The sequence below is a fragment of the Onychomys torridus genome, chromosome 8, assembly GCF_903995425.1.
Source record: "Onychomys torridus chromosome 8, mOncTor1.1, whole genome shotgun sequence".
In the NCBI taxonomy this organism is placed as follows: domain Eukaryota; kingdom Metazoa; phylum Chordata; class Mammalia; order Rodentia; family Cricetidae; genus Onychomys; species Onychomys torridus.
In genome coordinates this window covers 23653654-23668520 of record NC_050450.1, presented here as the reverse complement: position 1 = coordinate 23668520, position 14867 = coordinate 23653654, and the positions used below count along the sequence as shown (strand labels likewise).

General features: G+C 44.2%; 1 long non-coding RNA gene across 1 annotated transcript; it reads left to right on the top strand.

Annotated features, from left to right (window-relative positions):
* The first annotated feature begins 399 nt into the window (after window positions 1–399).
* Window positions 400–12011, top strand: LOC118590179. The gene is made up of 3 exons (XR_004945713.1): window positions 400–529; window positions 2047–2218; window positions 11460–12011. It is a non-coding gene; the product is annotated as an uncharacterized LOC118590179 (long non-coding RNA).
* The last annotated feature ends 2856 nt before the right edge of the window (window positions 12012–14867 follow it).

Here is a 14867-nt window from a genome sequence, read left to right as displayed (position 1 = left end):
ATGTGGCACTGTCCTGGCACCGGTGAGACAAAATGCCTTAGCGACAGGAGGCGACAACACGCAGGCCAGTGTGCGGCTGACAGTGTCGCTGGGCTGTAAGGGGGGTCCGTCCCACACTGGCCTGCGTGCTGTCACCTCTAGTGGCCCAGCGACACTGCCTCTACAATGGCGCTGCTAAAGACGACAACAAATAAGTAAAACTCAGAAACACAATTCACTTAAAAGCAGACACTTAGAAACAAAAAACAAAAAACAGCTCAGGATAAAATGACAGCCACCTGCGCAGTCGCTGCAAGCCGCGCCTCTTGTTTGTCTCGGAGGCGCGGATTGGACAAGACATTTCGTGAGAAATGCGAGTTCTCGCGGGAACAATTTTCAAAAAGGACCCCGGCACGCACTTTAGTAGTGGTTCAGCTGAAAGAACGGGAAGGTTTTTCTGTGTGAGGTGGATGTAGCGTCACAAATCCGGGCGCCCAGTGCTTTCTGGACGGGCCTCGGGTTGCAGCCGCTGGGAAGTGTGAGGAGGGAGGTAAGGGCGAGCAGGGGGAGGGGGGAACTGGGCGGCCGCAGGCGGAACGCCTGCTCTTCCGGAACCTGAATTCTCAGGTGTCGCTTTCCAGGTCGGTGTAGTCTTCGGTCGGACCGCCTAGCTGCCGGCTCGGCTGCTGATAAATACGGGGACCTGGTGGTCTTGATACCCAGTTCAGTAAACTCCGGGTCTGAGTTCTCCAGTACCATATTCCCTAGCCGGTGGAAAACACACACACACACATACACATACACACACACACACACACACACACACACACACACACTGGATTCTCACTGGAACATCTCATTTTATTTATTTTACAATGATTAGAGTTTGCAATGGTAACATTTGGATGTATCGGGTTAAATGTTTTCCACTGTGCTTGCTTTTGAAGATGTGGCCCCCAGAAAGTCTAAAGACCCAATTGGCTCGCATAGTATTTCTTTTGATGCCTAGTCAGCGTTCATGCGTTGTCAGCTTTAATGCGTCTAGTTAGAGGCTTTTTACCGTTCTTATAAAACAAGGTGTTTACAAAACTTAGTGTGACGCAGTGGGTCAGTGGTGGAAGTGGGCTTAGAACTCAGGTGCTCATCCACAGCTTCCTGCTAATGCCTTATGCAGGTTGTTTTGATGCCTTTAATGCCTTATGCAGGTTGTGTTTTGATCCCTTTAATGCCATATGCAGGTTGTGTTTTGGTGCCTTTAATGCCTTATGCAGGTTGGGTTTTTGAGAGGTTGGACCAAAAAGTGGTTAGAACATCAGGCTTTGGAGCTCCACTTTGATTTTTTTGTCATTTATCCACATCCTGTATCACCTACCCTTCTCTCTCAAATCTATCCCAGTCAGGCTTCCAGACCACTTCTACCAGAACAGCCCTTGGGCCAGTGGTCTGCATTCATTGAAACCCAGTGGACAGTTTCCAGGTTCTCACCTGATTTGACTTAGCACCATTTGCCATGATTGTTCATTCCCATGTCCTGAAGCAATTTTGCTTATTGACTTCCAGAACATTATATACTCTTGGCTTCCCGTTTACTTCACGGCTCATACCTGGGAGTACTTTGTAGTCTTCCTTCATAACAGTATTCATTTATGAGAAATAATGCTCATCTTCTAGTGATAAGAAATACTGCCAGACAGTGGTGGTGAACGCCTTTAATTTAATCCCAGCACTCCAGGGCAGAGGCAGGAGGATCTCTGAGTTTGAGGCCAGCCTGTTTTACAGAATGAGTTCCAGGACAGCCAGGGCTACACAGAGAAACTCTGTCTCCAAAAAACAAACAAACAAAAAAATCATATTGACATTACCTTGCAATTTCTGTAGCGTTCGGCCACTTCTCAATGCCTACTGTGCTATTGTTGATCAGAGGCGCTGTCTAACAAATCAGGACTCAAACCTAAAATCTCCTTGGTTTTATAGGCAGTATAAACTATGTGCTGCTTCTCTTGCTCTGACATCACTGCATTTAGTTCCAAGTTCAGCTCACGTGGTTGCATTTTCTCTTGATAACAGACTGAAGACAGCAAGCATGGAGGCAGACATCGCAGATCTTCGAAACAAACTCAGAGAGTGTGAAAAGGAGCGACTGAAAGCCGCACAGTATGGCCTGCAGCTGTTGGAGAGGCAGACTGAGCTGCAGAGCCAACTGGATAAGTGTCACGAGAAGGTGATGACCACGGCTGAGGTGGGTCCTGAACACCTGTGTGCAAGGACATGCTTGCTGGGCCGGGTGGCACACACCTTTAATCCTAGTGCTAGGGAGGCAGAAGCAGGCGGATCTCTGTGAGTTCAAGGCCAGCCTGGTCTCCAAAGCGAGTTCCAGGAAAGGCGCAAAGCTACACAGAGAAACCCTGTCTTGAAAAACTGAAACCAAAACCAAACAAACCCCCCCAAAACAAAAACAAACAAACAAACAAAGAAAAAACAAAAGAAGAAGGAGGAGGAGCAGGAGGAGGACGTGCTTAGGGACTGTAAACTTGTTCTGTCTGACAATTACTCATTCTTCTTTGAAGACCTAAATCTTACCCGCCCGAGTTCCATTGAAGAGGATGAACTAACTGCATTTCCAGGGTTCTTTCCAGCAGTGTGCTCTGAGTTTGAAAAGTCCGACAACGCTTGCTCCGTTGGCTACATTTACTGCCAGGCTTTTTTTAGTCTTCGCTCCACTGAAGTGACCTCACTTCTTTTCTAGTTCTAAACCTCTGAATGCTCCATGGCATCTCACCAAGCCTTTAGTTCTCCCTGACGGCTAAACCAGTGTACTCAAGTCCCTGCCGTTAACGGACATCTCAAGCTTGACACAGAAAGAACTGCTCGTCCCCTGTCTGCTAACTGGATGGTTCCTTGCTTTAATAAATGGATTGGCATTCATCCAGTTGCTTGAGCCTGAAGTCAAGGAGTCCCACATTTTTTCCACTAACAAATCTAAGGACTCGACTTACATCTTAGTTAGGATTTCTGTTGCTGTGATGAAACATTATGACCAAAAACAACTTGGGGAGGAAAGGGTTGATTTAATCTTGCAGCTTGTAACCCATCATCTAGAGATGTCAGGGCAGGAGCCTGAAGGCAGGAACTGCAGTAGAGGCCATGGAGGGTGCTGCTCACTGGCTTGGCCAGCCTGTTTTCTGATACTGTCCAGGACCACATGGCCAGGGGTGGCACCACCCACAGTGAGCTGAGCTTTCTCACATCAATCATTAACCAAGAAAATGCCTCACAGACTTGCCCTCAGGCCAGTCCTATGGAGGCATTTTCTCAGTTAAGATTTCCCCTTCCCATATATGTCTGGGTTTGTGCTAAATTGATTAAAACAAAAAATCCCACTGCACAACCAAAGCATCTGCCTGGGATACTGCTGCTCTAGCCCAGACCACGGCCATCTTTCCACTGAACTACTGCTGTAGCCTTCTAACTGGTTGCCAGCTTCCATCATTACCATTCAGGCTTCACACGTCCAGGCGGTCGTGAGAAAATATACAAGAAGTCTTGTTTCTTTCCTTCTGAAAACCTCACTGGGCATTTTGATATCTCTTCAACAGAATCTGAGCCCTTTGCTTGGGGAGGTGCCCCTGTGCTTTGCCTCTGCCTGACTTCCCGCCACCTCTCAAACCACTTTTCTTCCGTCTGTCCTACACTGGCTTTCTAACAGACGCTTCTTCCCCTGGAGTGACTTGTCCCTGCACTTCCTGATTCTGTCCTCAACCTCAGACTTCAGTGAAATGTATTTCAACAGAACAAACACTGACTGTGATGTAAAGTTGTCAGATTTGCTCTTAATTCTCTGGAGTGCTGATTGGCTCTAGAGTTGCAAACTACAAGAGAGGAAGTTTTGTCTTCTCTTATTCACTGATAAACCCCTGCTGCCTGACACACAATTATTAAAACGACTAAATCAGTTTAATACTAAATGCTTGGTCTTTTAACTTTGAATCTCAGAGGTTGAAAAATAACAGGTACAAATCACTAACGGGGGTTGTCATTTTTCCAGGTACTCCTGTTCTTGACAAGCCCTCAGTGCCAGGTCATAAAACAAAGATTACAAACCTCAGAGTAGAAATGTAGTCATGTTACACAATTGTTTTGAGAATACCTCACCAAGTTTAGGTTTCCTTTGAAATAAAGGAGCTTTGAGGGGAGTGATAGAAATAATTCCAGCTGTTTTTTTCTTAATTTCATTGAATTCTATTTATCTTTGTTTTGTTGTATTTAACATTTTCTTTTATTCTTTGAAATTTTATACAATATATTTTGATCATGTTTTTTCCCACCTCCCCTAGCTCTTCCCAGATTCTCTCCACCTCCCCAACCAACTTCATGTTTTTCTCTTTAAAAAACACACACACAACAATCATGGAGTGCCATTTGTGTTGGCTGGGTATGGGTTGTATCCTAGACTGTGGTTGACATACCCATTGTCACTCCACTGGAGAAACTGATTTCCCCCTCCCAGCAGCTAGCAGCTAGCAGTCGCAAATAGCTTCTCGGTTAGGGCTGGGACTTTGTGCCCTCTTCACTTCCTCTCTGGTGGAATTTTGTCTGCCTTGAGTTTATGAAGGGCATGTATGTGCCTTCATAGTTCCCGTGAGTTCATATGTGTGTCTGCCCTGTTGTATGTGAAAAATGTTCTTTCCTCTTAAAGTCTTTCTGCCCCCTCTTCCAAATGGATCTCTGAACCTTGAGGAGAGGGTGTGATAGAAGACATCCCAATTAGGGCTGAGCATTCCAAAGTCTTTGACTCACTGCCCGTCGTAAGTCTCTGCATTAATTACCATTTACTGTGAGATCTTCCTTCATGAGAGTTGAGTGACATACTGAACTTTGGGTATAGCAGTATGTTATTAGTTGTTCCATTGCTGTGTTCATTTAGCAGACTAATAATTGTAGGTTTTCCCCTGGGGCCCATGACCTATCTAGCCTCAGGTTCTTGGCCTCATTGACAATGTTGGGTATGGGTTTCATCTTATAGAAGGAGATGGGAGGGCTCAGATCCAAGTAAAAAGGTGGGTGATTATTCCCCTAACATTCAAGCCACTTTTGAACCAGAAGGCCTAACTTGTAGGCAAGTCATTAAATTGTGGTTCATGGGGCTCGTCGGTGGCTAAGATTGAATATTACTTTTCTCCTCCAGTGTTATACACAGCACTTTTCATCACTATGAGAACTAGCCAGTAGGATGAAGCTTCTAGCATTTCATTTCAAACAGCACTGCTTACTAGGAACATCTGAGCACTAGTAAAGCATCCTTGTTTTGTTTTTCTTTCAGTAGGGACTGACAGACCATCATGCTGTGGGTTTTTATCCCTCCTTGATAGTGAACTGAAGCAATTGCCATGACTCCAGCATGGACATTAACATACTCCCCCATCTGCAGTTGGACTTTACAGTACAGTTGTCCAAATATAATACATGGAAATTCCATGTCATATAATTTATAAAGCTGAAGTGGTTGCATCCTGCCTGGGACACGAATCACTGTCCAGGATCCCTGAAGCAGATGATGCTCCTCTCGACCGTGTCTTGTAAGGTTGTCAGTCATGTAACACTGTGTCATCGTGCCTCACACTGGCCACACCTCATCACTGTCACATGGGATCACACTGTCTCACATCATAAGAACAGGAAGATATTGAGAGAAAAATGGCACATAGCTTTTTAATCTGCTCTTTATATTATTGGTTATATCTTTAATTTCTCACTGTGTCAAATTTAAAATTAAATTTTGTCAGGATAAATACTATATATAGAGGAGGGTTGTGAGGTATTTGTAGGGTTTGGTACTGTTTGAGTATCCAGGCATCAGGCTGAGGTTCTGGAACATAACTCCTGCAGATAAGGTACAAATGACATCTGCTACTGTGCTGGAGTTTGGATGCCTGGCACAATATGATTGTTGAACACGCTTCCCCTCTATTCTGTGCATCACAGCATCTGGCATCCATGAGCATTTCCTACTGCTACTTTGAAAACTTGGTCATACATCTGTTCCTTAGAAAGCCTCCTCTTCCAAGTTCTCCCATGTTCTACTATGTAACATCCGTTGCCATCTGGACATTGTGCACTTCATCTTATCTCTTAGTCATGGTGATATATGCTCTCATAAAACATCCCATCCGATAGATAATGCCATAGTGGTAAGTCTACTCAGTTGTTGAAAAACTAAGGATTGTATTAGTCAGAATTATGGTGCGTACTTGAAAAGAATTCTTAGCTTTCTTGGAGTCTCTGTTTTGGGCACTATGACTTAAGAATGCGGCATATGCATATTCCTTTAAGGCATAAACATGAAAGGTTTTCTTTGAATCACTTCATAACTCCTTGGGATTCTTTGCATAATATTAAGTAGAATTACATTTCTCCCTGGTCCTCCATATAGTGTTTGACAGGATCTAGTTCTTAAAAAAAAATTTAAAAAAAAAAGCTTCTTAGTGATCGTTAGATCACTGTGACTGACAGATTTTAAGTATGTGTCTGTTCTAGACTGATCTTGAGGTTAGGCGCCATGTTTTATCTATCACTGAGTTTGTTACCTGGCACATTTGCTGGCTGTTTAAGTGAGCATGGAATGGAATGGACAGTTGTTGGGAGGACAGCTGACTGTCTTTGTTAGGTGGGTGCAATGATTCTGGTCTTGTGCTACCAAAGGCCCCTTTACTTTTTCTTGTTGTCTCTCAAGTTTATTTTAATTTTGGAAAGATTCTGTTGTTGTACTGTATTAAGTAAAAGGTAATTTTCCTAATAATCAGTCAAATTCCTAGTTTTTAGTGAGCTTGAGATAAGACTTGGCTGCTAACTTGATGGTTGATGTTTAGCCAAGGGTAAGAATTTTTCAGGAAAGTCTTACCACTCATCAGTATGAGGGTTCATTGAATTTGGAATCCAGAGAATGCTTCCTCCATTACCGTTTCCACTGCTGACTGTCAGGGCACCAGAGACCACAGATTGAGAAGCAGAAGTTGGAAACTTCCTGGGACCCGTGCCTTTCTTTCTTCAGCTTGACTGTTTTGAGGCCACTGCAATCTCCATTTTGGGGGTTCATTGGGACTGATTAGCAGGGTTGGACTCATAGCTCATTTGGTAAAATGCTTACCTGAGTATAATTCCCTGAACCCATACTTAAAAAGCTGACATGTTGGTGCATGCTTATCAATTCTAGTGCAGGAGAGGCAGAAATAAGTGGGTCCCTGGGGCTCAGTTCATTGGCAGTCCTACCTAGTCTACTTGGTAGACAAGTTCTAGGTCAGTGAGAGACTCTGTCCCCAAAAATTAAGATGGTCATTGCCTGAGGAACAACACCTGAGCAAAATATGAACTAGAATTGTCGACTGCTATTTGAACTGAGGCTGTCGGATGGTAAGCCCTGGTCCTGAGCTTGTGCCGTGGTCTGCTGATTCCTCATGTACTGGCTCCGTTGTAAACAGAGTGGGCAGCTCTTCAGTGAGCTTCCCTTCACTCTCAGAACCCCCCGACTGCCCTGGACCTCCAGTTTCCTCGAAGAAATCTAGGGCTCTGCTTATGCTTCTCTTCATGTGGAGTTTGTACCCTGTTTTTTGTTTTGTTTTGTTTTTGTTTTTGTTTTTTCCCAGATCCTACTCCATGAAAACTTGGTAAGATTTTTTTTTCCCCAGAGCTGAGGACTGAACCCAGGGCCTTGCGATTGCTAGGCAAGAAGCGCTCTACCACTGAACTAAATCCCCAACCCCTTGATAAGATTTCTTTAATGCCCTATTTTCTCAGAAGTCTGTTTTTCAATTTGTAGTATTTTTATAGCGTCTTTTAATAGTTTTCCGTGTCTGTTTCCACCTATAATTTTTCATTAAGCTACAACATAATTTTCTATTTGAATAATGGTATCCGTAAAATCATATCTAAGTAAATAATGCTTTTGTATAATACAGAATCATCTTGCCTATAGCTCTGACAGGTAGTAATCCTGTTTGCAGCTAATCTGATTTGAGACATGGATAACTGGAAATGATGTATTCTTGTCTTTCATCCCTGCATGGATGTAGCAGTCACCCTAATTACCTAAGCAGATATGATAGAGGAAATATTTGGGACTGGGTAAAGCAAAGATAATTATAAAGATGGCCTTTTTATAGAAGAAAGAGTATATTTTTTAAAAATGGAGTTGCTGATATTTTCAAACCATTTGTTTTAAAATTCTCAAGGTTTACTCATTATCTTTGTCTTATTTCCCACATTGAACCTGTCATTGAATTCCAAGGAGTTGACCTATGAGATCTCTCGGTAGCTCGTGTCCCTGTAGTCCAGACCATCACTGCACTGCTGTGGTCTAACCAGGTTACCTGCTTGTGTCGTCGTCGTTACCCACGTCTCTTCTTCCTAAGGGCTGGGGATGAGGACTGCTTCCCGCTCTTTACAGCTGCCTGGTGGTTGGTTATACACCTTCAGTTGCCTCTAAAGAAACCAGGTCTGCTTGGGTGACTAGTGTGGGTTATTCCTGAATTTCTACTGTTTAAAAGACCTATACTGGGTAGGGATGTGACTTGGTGAGAGATGTTTAAGTTGCAAACCCAAGACCCTGTGTTCAGTTCCCAGCACTGCGGGTGGGGAGGGAGAGTTGCTTTGCTCATGACACTGAGATCCAGCCAGTTTCTATAGAGTAGCATCTGGAAAATCGGGTATAGACTCTAAATACAGTTTGCAGGTGAAAGTCAAAGGAAGCTCAAGGAACCCTGAGTCCAAAGGTTGTGACTCTTTCTCTTTTCTGATTTAGTTAGAGAAACCGAAAGTGGAACTAGATGAAGCAAGGTTAAGTGAAAAGCAGCTGAAGCAGAGGCTGGATCACCAAGAGGAAGTTCTCGCTCGCAAATCGGAAGAGCTCCGGCTAATGTCTGAGCAGCGCATGCTCAATAGCATGTCTTCAGAGGTGCTGGCTCTTCAGATTGAGCTAACTGAAATAGAAGGTGTGATAGTGAGCTTGGCAAAATCTAGTTTAGGTTTCCTTTATTCTCTTTCTTTTAAAAATATTTATGAGGTGGGGGAGAGTTTCCTGTCGTACCCCTCCTCAGATTTGTAGTATTACATTCTTGAACAGAAGAGAGCAATGGGGCTCCCTCCTGAGGAGACTGCATCGAAACATCCCATTCCCCAAAATGAATAAATGCTGATTCAGCATAGTGGTGTCCACTTGAAAGACAGCCTCCACTGCTCCCAGGTTCTAAGAGAATGACAGTGAACACGCTCTTCCATATCCAAGCAACAAGAAAACCTCAAATGACTTCTCAAAGTCCCAAGACAGCTGGACCTGGGAGGGTGTTTTATTCATTCACTTCAGAGCTGAATCCACTTTGATCAATTTTGAGGGGAAGAGCTAGAGAGATCTCGAGGCTAAATTATGTATCGGCTCCGCTCCATCTTTTCTGAGTCACACGAGCCTCTGCTCAGCATTAGCTGAGAGCATTTATCCCCCTTGGCATTGCTCTCTGGGCAGCATGGCCATGCAATGTTATGAGTCATATCTAGCTGGGAGTTAATTTCCTAATGAATGTCCAAATGGGTGATCCTTGGCTCTCTCCTGTTTGTATTTGGATGGGATGCAAGGTGTGCCTCCAATTCTGGTGCTTAAATAAGAGTGAAGACGTAATCTCCTTCGTTTGCCTTTGATGTCCTTCTGAAGTCTGGTATGTTGTGATGGGACCTAGCAAGATGACTGTTGGCCTTCTCTGAACCTCAGCTCTTCTGACCTTTCTTCTGAGCATGGATGATTGACACGCTCTAACCAGCAAGTGCAAGAGGAGCTTCGCATCACAGCCTGCCAACCCCCCCCCCCCCCCCACTCCATACACTCTCTAAGAGCAGAAGAGTTCACAGTGAGGTTCAGAGCGCAGGCAGGGGGCTGTGTTAGCTGTGTTAGCACTGACTTCAGGAAAACTAACTAGCTCCCTATTCCCAGTCTCTGAAGTCTGGAAAATGGGACTACTAACAGAACCTGCTTTTCAGCGTTGTGGGGCTGGTGAGTGCACCACCGGCGGAAGATATTGATGCTTGTGAGTTTCCTGTCAGTGCTGTTGGTGTCTCTGATGACAGGCAGAGTGACAGCGCAAGGCCCTGGGTTCGGTCCTCAGCTCTGAAAAAAGACAACAACAACAAAAAAAAAAATACAAAAGAAGTGAAAGCCTGTGTCCTGGAAGCCAAGCAGCTGAAGAGCAAGCCGTGGGTAGCATCACTATATCTCAGATGTTTGACCAACAACCATTTTCACATATTTGTTGAGTAATATTTGAATACGTGTGTGTGTGTGTGTGTGTGTGTGTGTGTGTGTGTGTGTGTGTGTTGAAACATTAAACAAACTGAGACACTGCACATGCCTCCTTTGATTACTCTATATCTCCCAGCCCCAGGTTCTCTGCTTTTCTCCTGGGTAAGTCATGTCTGTGTGTGAACTGGTCCTTTTTTGTATCTAGATTGGTGTTTACAGCTGTTCTTATACATACAACCAGAAAACACATCTGACTCTGTGGCTTGATTTATGTCACATAAAATATACTATTTTTTCCACGTTTTATTTTGTTCATGGAGATATTTTACTAGGCATTGTAGTTAGAGTTTTCCTGCCTGGCCCAGTCAGGACAAATCTCTCTTACCCGCCAGTCCCACAGTCACTCAGACCCAACCAAGAAAGCACACAGAAACTTACACTGTTTACAAACTGTATGGCCGTGGCAGGCTGCTTGTTATCTACTTCTTCTATCTTAAATTAACCCGTTTCTGTTAGTCTATACTTTGCCACATGGCCTGTGGCTTACCGGTGTCTTTACATGTTGCTTCTCATGGTAGTGGCGGCAGTGTCTCTCCCTCTGCCTTCCTATTCCCAGAATTCTCTTCTTTGCTTCTCCTGCCTATACTTCCTGCCAGGCTACTGGCCAATCAGCATTTTATTTACACAGAGCGATATCCACAGCAAGGCATGCCAAAACTACGTGCTGTCTTTGTGTGTGCATGTTTCATGTACACAGGTGCACATGTGTGTGCAGGTGGAGACAGAGGTGAGAGGACAGCCTGAAGCGTCCTTCAGGCTCCATCCTCTGGTTCTCATTTGTTTGCGTTACACAGGCTCTTTCACTGTCCTAAAACTCCCCAAGTTGACTGGACTGGTCAGCCAGTGTGCGCTAGGGATCTGCTTGTTTCTGCAGCACTGGGATTACAAGCATCTGCTACCTGCCATACCTGCTTTTGTTCTGTGGCTTCAGAGACTCTAACTCAGGTCCCGTTGCTTGTAAAGAGAGCATTTTCCTGACTGAGCCATCTCACCAGCCCCCAAACCATACATTTTTAAACTCCACTCCCTAGTTTTCCATTACTTGTCAGTTTACTTAGCCATTTCCCTTTTCCTAGAGGTTTTAGCTTTTAATCAACCGTTTGCTGCAGAGTGAGTGTCACCTCTGGTTCTTGCTTTACAGAATCCTTGAGCTTGATCTGATTGTCAGAGATGAAGATGGAAACATACTGGACCCTGATAACACCAGCATCATCAGCTTGTTCCATGCTCATGAGGAGGCTACTGAAAAGATCACAGAGCACATCAAAGAAGAAATGGTGAGCTGTGTTCTGGAGGCTTGGGCCAAGCAAAGCTGGCATTTAGCACATCCTAAACTTAAAATAATAGGCTAGTGGACTGCACTGTGTTATTCAAAGGGCCATCTGCCCTACAACCCAAGATGATCAGTAATAACGCAGGCTTTATTAAGTTTGTGTACTTAGATCTGTAAGTCATTGGGCATGCATCCCACAAGTAGTTAAATGCCAGGCATGTTTCCCAATCTCGGAGCTCTTAGGTTCTAGAGTAAAGAAGAGAAGAAAGGTAGCAAAGATGTAAATTAATAGTTAGAAATTAATTGCAGCTGATGATAGAAGGCAATAAAGTAGACACTGTGAGTCAGGGGTTGCTTTAAGAGGTTTGGGCAGGAAAGGTCTCTTGGAGGAGTGAAAGAATAATGTGGAAGCCACCAGGATTGAGGGGATCTGGTGGCAGGTGCTCCAGGGAGAGGAAACAGCAGGTGCTCCAGGGAGAGGAAACAGCAGGTGCTCCAGGGAGAGGAAGCAGCAGGTGCTTCAGGCAGGGGAAACAGCAGGTGCTCCAGGCAGAGGAAACAATAGAAAGCCACTGAGGGAAGGTGGAGTTCTGAAGAAATCCAGTGTGGGTGGGGCACGGTCAGCTGTGCGGAGGGGACTGATTTGTAGAAGTAGGCAACAGAGTCTGGCTCCAGAGCAGCCTGGGGGATTGTGGGAAAGAGCTCAGATGTCAGTCTAAGTAGGATGGCAAGCCAGCAAAATGGTCACTTTAGCTGCCATGTATTTTTATCTTAATTAAAACTTTATTTTTAAGAAACCTATAGGGTTGGAGACATGGCTTAGGGGTTAAGAGCACTGTCTGCTCTTCCAGAGGTCCCGAGTTCAATTCCCAGCAACCACATGGTGGCTCACAACCACCTGTAATGAGATCTGGTGCCCTCTTCTGTATACATGATAAATAAATAAATCTTAAAAAAAAAAGAAACCTATAAATAAAAACATCGTACACCAAAATCAGTTTTTCATGGATAAGTGCATAAAAAATAGATTTGATAGTGAAAATTAAGAATCTAATGTGGAGCTCCATGGCCTCGGAATGGTGGTTCTAACTGTATAGTAATTAAGATGTATAGACTTTGGCTCTGGTTAATCGCTGTGAGTTATTGGAAAGTAACTGCATTTTCGTAGTGTCACTATCGTAGTAAAAACCACTTTCTCTGAGCGTCACTTAGGTGGATGTTAGTAATACATGGTGGATATTCCACTCAACGTTAGCATATAGACAGTGCTGCCACCTTCCTGACAAACTTCTTCACACACCCTCCTCATCCCTAAGTCCAGCAACCCCTAATTTGTACTCTTTTGCTAGTTCTGACTTCTAGAGCTTCCAAGTAGAATATCCAGCGTTATTTCTCTTGGACATTTCTGACTTAGCACATCGCTTTGGGAATTCGTTTTAGTATGCATACTATTAACATTTGGTTCTTTTCAGTGCTGAGCCAGGCTATTGCTGACCTAATGTTGATGTGCTTATCAGTGGTCATACAGCGGTCTACATCACTGTCTGGTTGTAGGGTGTCCGCGAGTTGCCAATGTGCAAGCGGCATAATGCTGCTAAGAGCATTGTCTTGGTGTTTCTGTTGCCGTGGTAAAACCTCGTGACCAACAGCAACTTGAGGAAAAGGTTTACTTCATCTGGCAACTCACAGGACACACGCCATCACTAAGGGGAGTCAGGGCTGGCACTCAAGGCAGGAACAGGAGCAGAGGCTATGGGGGAACACTGCCTATTATCCTGTTCCTCATAGTTGCTCAGCCTGCTTTCTTATTCAACTCAGGACTACCTGCCCAGGCATGCCACTGCCCACAGTGGGCTATGCCCTCTTCTCTCAGTTAGCAATCATGAAAGTTCTTGACACACTTGCCTGTGGGCTAATGTTAGGGAGGGATTTTCTCAGTTGAGTCTTCCTTTCCATGTGAATTTAGCTTGTGTCAAGTTGACATGAAATTATTCAAAACACAAGCACTTACAAACATAGATTTCCTTTATAGCTTGTGCTTTTTATGCCACTAACTTCCTGGGAATTATGGGTCCGGGGTGACGTCTTTCGAGCTAGGAAGATGAAAGCAGGATCAAATGACAGCCCTCAGACTGCAGTCACTTATGGCGCTTGAGCTGGCTGGCTGCTCGCTCAACTGTTCAGACGTACAGTGGAGGGCTCCTCGTACTCTGGACAGGTTCTGTCGTTTCAAGTGATCCTGGGATAACTTGTTACATGTTCCTTTCTTCCCCTTTCTACACTTCAGTCAAAAGACCAGCCAGATTATGGGATGTATTCTTGGATCTCCTCATCTCCCATCCACAGCCTCTGTGTCTTTGTGAGAAACTTTGTGTGCAGAATTGGGGAGGATGCTGAGCTCTTCATGTCCCTCTATGACCCCAACAAGCAAAGGGTCATAAGGTCAGTGTGTTCAGTGTGTCCTGGCTTCTCTCCTAGGGGAAGGTGGACTTGGCAGTGCACAGAGATCTCTTCTTCCCACCCTTCTTTGTGGAGTAATTCCTGCCAGAAAAGAAACTGAGCCTCAATGAAGGTGTGGGAGAACTCCTTTGGAGGGTGTGGGAGTTGGGTGGAAGTGCTGTTTGCCCCCAGATTTGTTTTCTGAGTGGGTTTATGGTTATGATAATGTGTTTTGGTTAGATGCAGGATGTCATTTCATTTTTCTTGTATCTGTTGAGACTTTGTGCTTAATTATGTCACCAATTTGGTGGAAGTTCCATAAAGTGCAGAGAAAACAATATATATATTCTTTTGTGTTTGGGTGAAATGTTCTGTATATGTGTTAGCTCCAGCATTTCTGTTTTGTCTGGGTGACCTGTCTGGAGGTGAGACTGGTGCCTGAAGTCTTCCACAGTAAGTGCATGAGGGCCAATGTGTGATGTTGGCTATGGAATGTTTCCTTTACAAAGTGGTGCCCTTGTGCTTGAGGCATAGATTTGGTGGATTTTTCCTTTGATGGCTCTGTAGTATTCTTCCCTATCTCTTCTGATAAGTTCTGGTTTGAAGTCTATTTTGTTGGTATTAAAATGGTTTCACCTGCACGATTCTTAAGTTCATGTAGTTGGAACATCTTTTTCTAACCTTTTACACTGAGGTAATGTCTCTCTCTTTGATATTAATGTGTGTTTCTTGTATGCAACAAAAAGATGGATCTGGTTTTCTCATCATTTCTGTTAGTGTGCATCTTTTTATTGGGGAAATGAGGCCATTTCCCTTCCTTTGATTTTGGTGATTTGG